At 37.3% G+C, this 12,295-nt stretch overlaps 1 protein-coding gene across 1 annotated transcript in view; it reads left to right on the forward strand.

Annotated features, from left to right (window-relative positions):
• The window catches only part of LOC139150409 (von Willebrand factor D and EGF domain-containing protein-like), a 44,532-nt gene that overhangs the window by 30,431 nt on the left and 1,806 nt on the right, over positions 1-12,295 (forward strand). The window contains exons 11-15 of the mRNA XM_070722766.1: positions 888-1,367; positions 1,616-1,993; positions 2,125-2,391; positions 2,726-2,839; positions 3,840-4,005. The gene's annotated coding sequence lies outside the window, so the exon portion shown is untranslated. The remainder of the gene's footprint in view (positions 1-887; positions 1,368-1,615; positions 1,994-2,124; positions 2,392-2,725; positions 2,840-3,839; positions 4,006-12,295) is intronic.

Raw genomic sequence — 12,295 nt, forward strand, 5'->3', positions numbered from 1 at the left:
CTAGTGGTTAAAAGCACAGCATTCCCGTAAATTATATATTTTCGAAAAGCCTAGGCATAGGGAAAAAATTTGTTACCATAGTGTCACCATTGTTTACATAGCTATCACATGACAGGTAATTTGCATAACCTTTAAAAAATCGGTTTCCACCATGTTTTGTTTCAATACTTTGAGGTATGTGGCTGAATTTTTTGTGAGTGCAAGTTAAAATAAGGATCTTCTGAAATATGTCTCAGATTTTGTATATCTTGCTTAGGTGTTTTGGAGCACAATTTTAACGAAATCAACTAGGGTTAAATTCACCGCTCTGGAAGTTTTTCTGGCATAAAAATTGTTGTAGAAGATTAAAAAAAATCTGAGACATAATTTGGAAGATCCTTAGTTACAGCTTGCACTCACACATATCTCCAATCATGGAAATAAAACATAGGGAAAACCGATTTTTGAAAGGTTATGCAAACCATCGAGCAAGGATCGAGACGGATACTACCTTATGAGCTGCTAACGAGGTATTTGGTCAGATAAGCCCCCGCGTTGGCGATCGGCAGAACAAATTAATGAAGGGGATTAGGGAGGGCAATTAACAGATATAGACTGTTTTCTTTGAAATACTATCCACAGATAGCTAGGGTAAAGTAATAGGCACACACTAGACACAGGTAAGGCTTGTATAATGAAAAAAAAGTTTAATATAAGACATTTATTGATCATATTCATAATTTCTAGACGAATATTGCTCGCCGGACCCTGTGGTGAAAGCTTTCTTAAAAATATTTAGGCCTATACAAAACTTCAAATGGTAGTTAAAGAACTAATTTTTGTTTTAGTAATCGTTTTGTAGATATTCTCACAATTTTATTACTATTTTCGTACTTTTGTTAACACAGGCTGCCAAAAGGATCAAGTCTGTTTTACACAGACAAATTTCAACCCCAACCTTACAAAATGAAGGGCTTTTATCCGTTGTGTCAGTGTTTACCAGAAGATACAGACAACCCTGAGGATGGAAGTATAATTTACTGTCAAGAGTCATTTGCTGGTCCGATGCTAAAGTTAGTTGGTGACATTGGCGTCCCACAATATAAGAATAAATGTAACGCTGTCAGGAAAAAACGCAGTGCACAGGACGCCCTCTATAGTGACGAAGATGAGTATGACCCGTATGGGTACGAATTCCCGATGATGACTTTACGTTCAATCCACAGAACTTCACGTGGCCGACACCTTCTGGCATCACAAAGGATGAAGCAAGAAGGAAATGTACACAAGCTATTTACCAATCTAATGTAGCAGAACGGTGCCAAGAAATCGAGGAAGCACGTGAGGCGACAGATGTAGCCTTAGACGATTGTTTATTTGATATCCTGGTAAGGATTCTTAAAGGTTACTACCCAAAATAGCCTGCTCAAATGTCGTAATAGCATAGGTGTCATTCGTGCTGTATCTGACACGAAAGTGATTCATTTACCATATTAAAAACGTAATGCTTTCTGCTCCCAAATGATATAAAATAACTGTATATGGTTTAATAGCACTTAAAAGAAGCATTTCATCAGTACAGCTGTAAATCCTGACCTTCATACAGTTGTATAATTGTTAATTGTCATTGTCATAGGTCATGGATGACTTAGAGGTTGTCAATACAGCTCGTTCAATAATGGAAAGTGTCTGTTTGTCTACGCTAACCAAAAACACAAGTTTATGGGAAGTCAATGAGGAAGGTGAATTAGCGCCTCCAGCGTCCATGATAAACGCTGTGTGTCCTGGCAACTGCAACGGTAATGGCAACTGTACAATGAATGGTACGTGTGTCTGCAAGGAAGGGTACACTGCTATAGACTGTGGTATTGAGATTGGTAAACCACCTGACGCAGAGAATATTCGTAGTGGCAGTCTTTGTGATACTAGAAAACGACCATGTGAAAGACTGACGGTAGCCGCAACTGGACTGCTGAATTCGGACACACTGACCTGTCATGTTCATGACCTTGAGGTGAGTCAATGCTGAAAGGAATCAATATCAAATCAGTTTGAAACGGTTTGCCTGCCACTTACAATTGTAAGTCAGAAATGATGTTTGATATAATCGAGATATATTTTCTTTTCTGATTTTCTGATTTTCAGTTGAACCCATCCACTAATGCTTGGGATGTGACAGGAACTGTCATCAAGACAGCGGCTGAATTTGCAAGTGCATTCTCAGTGTACTGTTATCTCCCTTTCCCCCGAGTTCGTAGGCAAGTCAAATCTTTGGATGATATTGGTCACCCGGTTCAAGCTCTAAGACTATCCCTTAGCAACGATGGTGTAATCGAAAGCAACGCTCTATTTGTGATGACGTATGATTCTTTATGCCTTAATTGCTCCAGTTCAGGGGCATGCGTAGAAAAGGTAAGCTAATAAAATTTACTTTCAAAAAGCAGGACGTTTTTATGGAAGAATACTTATCGAAAACTGAATTCGAGTCAAAGTTAGACAAATTGCATGTTTAGAGAATGCTTTTTTTTGTGAAGGCATATACGATTGTGTAAAACATGTTTTCGGGACAAGAAGATGTATCCGTTTCCAAGGAAAAAAATCATAAAAACGTGATGCCTCTTGAATTGGCGTTTACATAGAAAATATTGGACGTAGGGTAATTCTTTTTATTTTGGCGTCTGTGTTTTAACGCCGAGTTTGAGGAAAATCCGCTGTATTTTATATGATATCTATTGTTGCATTTCAGGATGATGCGTGCCTCATAAATGGTAAATGCTATGATGCCAACGAAACAAGTCTATTTGATGATTGTCTGCAATGTCGTACCAATGTTGCGAGAGATTCATGACAAAACGACAAGGTGAAGCACAATCTTTAAACCCCGTTTCTTTGCACGATTTTGATGAGTGACTTTAAGTGCATTAGTGATATGTGAATAGTTCCTTGATGTACCACGCTGTTTACTTTATAACTCTTATACTTGTGGTGAAAACAACTTCTTGTAATCCCGAATGTCACAAAATTAGGAAAGAAGTTTATTTAGAATGGAAAGAAAGAAACAAAACCAGACAGCTGTAAATGATGGTATACATTATCCTTTAAATCTGTAATTTTTTTCATGTTATACATTTAACTACATTATTACTAATGATACCATCTCGCCAATATTGATTTTGATAATTTTAATTGAGACAATCGGGTGCTTTGCAAATTGCTCAGACAAGAACATGTCCAATGCATTAGCAGGCAGCAAGATGGTTTTATGTCCTAATGTGACCGATGATAATTGGGTATCAGAGGCAGTCAATTGTACATTTGAGGACATTGTCCTTTTCACACACACATATATGCATGCTATCTAACTCCGTCTAGAACAAAAGCAAACTTTTGAGAAAGACAAAAGTGCTGGCGCGTTCCCTCCTGCCATGACTGATAATTTCCGCTAACCATCAAAACGATTGCAAGTACCACAAGTCAACGGGAATCCTCCCCGTTTGCTCTATTATCATTACAGACGCCAAACAACCTATCGTTACTAATCGGGTTTTCCAATGCTTCCTCTTTATGCCCTCATCGTCGGAAACTCGCCGGAAACTACTGAAGAATATACCTTACCTGACCGTAAATTTCATTTAAGTTGCTTGATGAGCCACGCCAGTCAAAATTTTTTTTGAGTGACACTTGATGACCAAGAATGGCGTATTTTCGACGAAAAACTTCATTGGCTGTTATTCTTTTATATGTGACGTTATAACTTATCCCGGTACACTGTTAAGGGCTACCGTGATTTCTGGTTCTTCAGCGTTTTTTATGTGATAATTGAAAATGCTTTAATTCTGTAAATTTAATTAAATTTGAAGACGGCGAATGTGATGATCGTACCACGCAGTCCAACTACTGGACCACTATGATGTTACCAAGCGACGAAGGAAGCAAGAATGGGCTCTTGTTAATCATTTTGGCGTCAGTCTCCGCTTGTATCATCGTTTTAATTGTTATTATCACAATTGCGCATCATTACAAAAAGTAAGTAGAAATTACCTGCACTGTCTTTTCTTTCCATAATATGCTATTGTTCTTGTTAGTTCCCAAAACAATATTTTCATCATAGAGAAACGGCTGACTATACGAAACTCCAATGGCAAACGCAATTAGTCCACAATATTAGTTGTGTAGTAACATCTGCTGTTTGATTTTAATTTGACAGAATTACAAAATTAATATATATTATATATATATATATATATATATATATATATATATATATATATATATATATATATATATATATATATACATACATATAGGTACCATTACTTTGTACTTGAAGTAATTTTATTATTATAACGCTCTGCTTTAGCATTTCCCGCGAGGGCATCTGCATACTTCGATATCTATATATCTATATATATATATATATATATATATATATATATATATATATATATATATAATATATATATATATAATATATATATATATATATATATATATATATTATGAGGTCACACTTGTTTAAAATACTGGGATATTACAATTTGTCACATGTGTAGACCCACTTGTTTAGTCAAATAAAATTCATTTTCCCATGCGATGTAATGTGGACCATTATTATGTCCGCGTGGCAGATGAGTTGTTCGGCTGCAGCTGATTCTGGTCACATTCGGACGCACGTTTTTTTGGATGCGTCAGAGTAGTCTCTGTCTTGCAAATTTTTGCACAAAACTTGAATATATGTAGCCGGCATCATCCACGACAGGGGAAAGGACGCCGATGCAATATCTTTAGATGCATTATTTTATTTTAAGGTAAAGAGACAATGTAAAAATGCATCGAAATTTATCCTTGTTTTGCTGTCCACAGCGGTGTTACTGTTCATACCGTATGTACGGAACACTGTGCAATATAGTCGTCATTTTTACTGCTATCTAAAAATCGTGTCAAATCATGACTCACTTACAACATAAAACCACCATTGAACTGTATCATATCGTTCTAGCTGGTCATAATATAACAGTATGCACTCAGGAAACTTAAATGGCTCGAAACTGGCGAGGACTAGAGTATGGTGCAGTATGAGGATTGTACGTTCGCAATGTATTCTCTGTACCCGGAACGCTGTTTGAAGCTAGGCGTATCACCATCCTTCGTCGTAATTATGAATGAAACAAAAAATCATAAATAAAGAAAACAAAGGTCAACAAAAACTTTAAACATTTACAATTTAACGCTCAATCGATCAAGCTTTTCCTGTGTCACACACGTGTATGAAAACACTTCAATTATGCTGCGGCTCTAATCCAATCGAGCTGTCGACGAAATGGCACAAGCTACACCGGGTTCACCGTGCTGTTCGTTCCTCCAGTAAACATTCTCGCTTTAGTACGGCCTACAGCAGACGTTCAGCAGCTACACATTGCTTTGCAGATGCTAAGACACAGTCTTGTAAACAGGGGATTCCCTTGTCAATTATGGCTGATGTCATTTAGCAATCGCAATCACGAATTCAGAAGGATCTAGAGGCTGCATTCACAAAATAATTAGGAGAGGAGGAAGACATTTTGGATGAATGAAATTCTGGGTGTAGTGGAGGGGACTTGAAGGTTTGCTCTTGGTATAGGAGAGGTAGCCTGAAAATATTTTGTTCCCTATTGTTTTTTTCAATTTTAGATTCCAGTAGGCAATTCAATAAAAATATTTAACATGCCATTTAATGGTTCAAATGGTAGTAATAATAAAAGTCTAGGACCATTTCATGTCATTTCGAAAAATATCTTAAAGATATGAATTCCATTGACATTTTATAAAAAAAACACTAATGGAAGTAATTCAAGATAATTGGATAGTGTAGTAATGTAGGTTGAATTATAAATATAAGTCACCTGAAAGGATTATTTGTTAATTTTGATACATTATATTATAAATATATATTGGATTTTTGTTAGATGATAAATTTGTCAATTTTGACCGATGACTCGACCGTTTACGGCTTTTGACGAGCTATAGCACATTGGTAAAAGCAAAGCAGGGAGCAGACGACATCGACAATAAAAACTCCCGTTTCCCTAGTTGAAAAGAACCCACACAAACTATCACAATCATCGCTTTAAATGTCTCTGACGTTTTCTCTGTATATTACCCTCTCCTCATTTTTCAATAAGTTCCTCAGTACCCACTCAACTGTCACCTGCACGAGAATGATAACTTACAGTTTCATTAGAAAAAAGTGCCGACCGTGTACCCCTACTTCTTACGTCAAAAGTCTGGGTATAAAGTATTCCTGTAAACCGAATTACTACTTTGTGACTTCATACTATAGGGATTAATGGAGTCTATATATATAATAGATATTTATAATAAACAACTATCACCTATAATGGTTGTATATGAACTTCTGCAAGAATGATGTCAGATATTTCCAGATAAGTATGTCTTGTCATAAACACCATGTGGCCCTTATAGATACCGAAAAAGATGTTTAAGTAGTTTTATAATTTTAGATTGGTATTTGTCGAATTTGTGGTCTTGTCGAATTCAAACAGCCCAGCTTGCCGTGTCCGTCCTCGCTACCTATGAACAGCACAAAATAAGCCCATTCAAGCCTACACGCGCCTGCAACCGCCTCTTGATTACCTTATTAAGATCATGAATAATTTACAAGAGATAATTACCTACTCGATATGCCAGGAGTTCGACAAGTCGTTGACCGAAGACTCCGGCGCTGAAAGCTTGGCATCAGAGACAACGAAAGCAACTCAATTCATATGCTAATAAAGCATCTTGTGTTGATGACCTGTATCAAGTATACGAAGTTGGCATTAAAGTGTACACTGTGGAGCTATCAATGTATTCTTTCCGGTTTGTTGCCTATTTAGACCTGATTTTTGCCCATTTTTAGCTCAAGTAATGTCACAGCGATATCTGTGTGCCTGTGTCTGTCCATCTATCTGTTTATCTTAAGAATGGCTTATCGGATCAGAACCAGATCTCGTACACAGATTTTGTTAGAATATGGCAAGAACTGCTTAGTTTTTGGCAGGTATGACTTTCATATTTAATGCTCATTTGCATAGTTAATTATTAAGATAAACAATACACTGAGAATGGCTGCGCAGAATTAAATGACATTTGCTAAAAATGTTAATCATACAAGGATTAATCCTCCATGAAAGACAAAGGTTGATATGAAAGTTAATTGCTAATTTGCATATTTATGAACTTTCCTAATTAGGGATATATAGCTGGATTACCTTGATCAAAGTTGGTTAAAAATACTAAGCACATTTGTGATTCTAGTTTAAAAGAACAGTGAAAGACATTAAGCATTTTCATGTCAGCTAATCACTTATTTGCATATTGAACAAACTTTCCCAATTAGGGATATCTTGATGATTACGGTGTACATGATCACAGTTGACAAAACGTGTTATATACATTTGAGATTTGAGATACACTAATATAACAATCATGAAAGTCGTTTTTAACAGTCTACTTCTAGATAAAGTTTTCAATAAAATGCATTATTAACTAGCTGTCTGCATCGTTTTATATTGACGTTTGTACATCTTAATTATATGTTTAATTAATTCAAGGAATATACAAAATTTATTGCCAGTACTAGTAAAATTGATTCCAAACTACATAAAATTAATTTTAACACATCATTAAAATTAATGAAACATAATTTTGATCAAAACAGGCCTCCATAATTTAAAGCCTCTGCACGATAATTAGTTTATTGAAGCAACACACTTTTATGAGCTCACTGCTATATCATGAAGTAAAATTGTATGTCTCATGCAGACAGTGTGTCTGGGTAAATTGAAATAATAAACAAGACTTGACATGGACCAATGCATAGTAATATTACATTTTCTCTAAACCTTGAACAGAGGGTGCCAATCGCAAGCTCTCATTTAAACCCTGGTTAGAGTTGATTTTGCCCTTGTACAAACATAATTTGTAACCGCATCAGGCGAGCTTAATCAACAGTCAAGTGGCCACGGGTGTAGAAAGGAATTGTTACATACTAAAAATGTGCCATCAATTCCAAACCTACAACGTGGTCCGTGTATTCAAATGTTGTGTTCAATGGTGTCAAAAGCAGCAGAAAGGTCCGGGATAATTAAAATGACACCACTTCGACGATTTCTAAGTTAAAACGTCGCGTGGGCGAGTTTGAATCATGAGGGAAAATGCCAAGAGGATTTGACCGGTTAAGAAGGGCTAGACTACGCAGTTTCTGCGTAGTGAAGCGTCATTACGTATTCATGGTGACCCCTGGCCAGCTGTCAATATCTTTGGGGGCTTTTGTCTTTTGGCCTGCTTTGCATATGCGTCGTTGGACACGACCTGCCAATCACCCAGGTAGTCAATTAAACTATTAATTGACTGTTTACCGACCCAATTAACACTATCCAGCAGTATCAGTCATATTTTAATCGCGTGGCCCGGGTGGGCACAACGTAGGAACGCGTGTATTTCTATGTGTACGTTTCACTTGTGGTGTTGTTTGTACCATCGTGCGTTTGAAGTCCTTGTTTCACCTACAGCATTACCTTCAAGGTGACAGGCTTACTATTAATGTTCAGTATCATTGCACCGAGTTCTGCCCACGGTGTAAACCACCTGTTTTGCCTACTATAATTACTGCCCGTCCTGAATGTAGCCTATCTATAGCTACAGTGATCACATAAATCATTTATCAGTTTTGATATATACTCCTAAATTGTAAGTTTGATCAAAATCGAGACCACATTCAAGGGCTATGCAGACTGTCCATGTACGCACACACAGTGACAAGAAAGGCGGCAAACACCTACTCACCAAACACATCGAATCGAATCTGCGAAAGAAGAATAAAAAAGCTAGGCTCATCGCCAAAACAAACGCGCCAAGCGCTAACAAAAACCCATACCAAGCGGCCCTTTTCAAATACTCCAAAAAGAGAACTACAAAAAAAACCATAAAATGATATAGAACACAGAAACACTTAAAAGAAATAACAAAAATCGTACACATAACAAACAACTGAAACACAACATTAAATACAAAATAAACAATCACCGTAAGTCACAGAAAAAATGGCCGTGAAAATAAATAAGCTATTTCCAAAGAAAAGCCGACAACAACATGAAATTCAACAACAACCTATCATCGCTCAAACTATGAAACTCCGAAAATAGTACTAGGCAAAAGCCTTAAAATTCATTCGGACACCAACAAAACCAAACAGAATAAAACCACCTCAGGATTTCAACAAATAAAGTCGTATAATGTGACTACGCTACATCGTGAGACACAAACAATCGCAACACCAATTCAAAGAAAAGTCAAATTGGACTCCACGAACAACAAAAAAACAAAAACTTGAAAGCTATCTGAAGCTGCTAAACTCGCACTTCTAGAGATACCCTTTCAAACAAGGAAACAAAACATGTCGCGTGCCAAAAGAGTCGCGATAAACCAGCTTGCAAACAATGGACAAATTTCGGGAAAGTAACCCTTCGACAAGGGTCGGTTTTTCGTTATTGTCAACACAAACGATTACGTACTCGAATGCGAAAGGCAATTACGCAACACTCAGTATTATACACAACAAGCCAGAACAAACAGTAAACAAAGTAAACGAACTATTAATCAAAATGTACGAGAACAAGCACATCAACCAGGATACTTGTAAGTATCTTGATCCAATAAACATAAAATCCGTACCCCGCAGTGGCACTTATTGCCTAAATTCACAAACCTCCGCAAAAATCTAAAAGACACACCAGTCAAAACAAATTTACCGCAGTAAAGAAATATAGAACAAACAAACCGAACCACCAAACGGACTCACAACGTGACCAAAATTGATATACTTGCCTCGTTAATCGGAAAGCAAGACCACTAAAATGCATTAAAATAATTTTCACAAACACAAACTAAGGAAAGAATCTACACTGCGACTGATGAGAAACCACACTCGGGTTTCGAAAAGCAAGCGTCAAAGGGCGACTCTATCAACTTTTGTAACAACATAGGTCCGGCTGCGTCTCGCCATAAGCTTTCCCCACACAAACAAAACATTACCGTACACACTAATCCAAACTTCTCTACAAATATCCAAAGCGAAACAAACATTTCATTAACACAAACAATCGGATAAGAATGTAGGAACACATTTTCGAAACGAATCAAACACAAACTTGACACAAAAACATTTAGGATAGTTAGGTGGGGAGCCTGTTTCACATTTTTTACATCTCGCTATACTGTCTATGATTCTAAAAATAAAGTCATCTGCCACTTTTTCTGTATACGCGGTTTGGCAAAACTCATCTCTTCAATCGAAAGTCGGGCGATTTCATGGTTCTTTGGGGCACTTAAGTGTACGTCGAGCTTAAGGAATGTGGTTACATTCGCGATGTTGTATTCGAAATTATTTATTTCTTCTAGGGCAAATGCACATAATTTATGCTGTTGGAAATACTGGCCGCTCATAAACAAGACAATAAACTCAATATATGTGCATCTTTACTTTTATTGTCAAAGTACCACCGACATCCACAAAAAACCAAATGGTTCAGTCCAGGTATTTGCAACTCTGCCATCCGACTGGTCAACAGGAAATCAACCATAGGTGTCTTTTGGCACGCGTATACGCCAGTCACTTAGGCTACGGTAATCTGCACCACTTATCACCATCGGGAAGGTACTCCTCCCCCTATACCACTGGCGATCCCACCCTCAAGGCACTGCGTCATTCGACCAAGCATTGTTATTGTAATTTCCTGCATAAAATTAACAGCGAGGTCAACCGGTCAAAATCTCTTGGGATTTCCTGGCATGATGGCTGTCGCTATGTAAGTTTATTACGCTGCAACTTAGATTGGATGGCATGCCTTGCGATTTCTTAAATTTGCACTGATAATCGATCTCCACCCATCGCCGACACCGGCAAAGCCAAGAAGGAAATCCTACCGGTAAAATAACAGAATAAATAAATTGTTTTCCCATAAACAATAACACATATCTGTTGCTATTAACATGCATGGAGGTAGGGTCATGGTGACCTTACCTCCATGCAACTACTATCTATCTGTACTCTTCGTTGTCGCACTATACGTAAACGAATAGTTGCACCGAGACCTTCCGTTTTTACTTCTGCCTTGGGGAGATTTCTGAATTTCTAGATGCGTTTGTATACAATGTTATTGAATGATTTCGTGAAGATGATCATAGAAGCATGTTATAAGTCTGTGTGTATACAAACTTTATATGTAACAAAGTATTTTCACAACTGATTTACTTACTATGTATGAGCATGAAAATTTCACAGGATTAAGTTTGAAACCTTGACCTATTATCGTATTTATCTTCAGGACGCACAGAAAGCCCATGATCCTGCATATTTGTGTTCAACATTTTTTACATTTTCAGCTTTTTCAAAATGTTACATTTTCAAATGTAGCCATCAATTCGATTGATATTTCCTGTTTGTTTTGCCTAGCTGTCCCAAATTGTCACAATGATATGCCGTGTTTATATGAAGACATATGCAATTATTATTAAAGGGACATTATTTGTATCTTTTGACCTTATATTGTTGCAAACGAGCAGTTGATAATGTTGTTCGACTTACTGAAAGATGTCTATAAAACGGTCGACCATAGACAACTTCATTCCCGTTTGCGTACACTGTATAGAAAAACCTTGGGTCAGGGGTTAATGGTGGGCTACTTTTAACCTCAGAGTTGGCAAGGTGACCTAGTACCTGCGGTCAGACCACACTGCTAACTGCTATCTGGGCCGCTGTAAGCATCCGCGTGTAAAAAAAAATAAACCACGCGAAGTGAAAGTCGAAAGCGCAGTATTGCAGTTTCGGGATTCCCTATTACCGATGCCGTTTGCTCAGTTACATATTGACAGTCAGTTTTTCATGGAGATCTTGACGGCCAATCGTGCTCTTAGATACACTATTCTTTACTGCTAGAGAGCACATTTTATAATGGGCATTTAAAATGCCTACAAGGTGCAAGAAGTCGACGACAAGGCCTATAGTGGCGGATTTTTTTCGTCTCGTTTGTTCCTCCATATGCATATGTAGACTTGCCCAAAGCCTGTGGGCATAGAAATGTGAAAACAGAGTAAAATGACGGTTAGGGATTCTGACCACACCATAATAATTGAGGGGTGCGGTCAACGAATTAGAGACTCTGGCAGGTTTAGAATTATCCATGCCACGCTAATTCTATGTTTGAAGATTGGGCTCCTCACACTGTTCAACAAGTGAAGCAAGTTATAGATTATGCATGCTCATTTTTGTAAATTA

This window comes from Ptychodera flava, chromosome 2 (genome assembly GCF_041260155.1).
Source record: "Ptychodera flava strain L36383 chromosome 2, AS_Pfla_20210202, whole genome shotgun sequence".
Lineage (NCBI taxonomy): Eukaryota > Metazoa > Hemichordata > Enteropneusta > Ptychoderidae > Ptychodera > Ptychodera flava.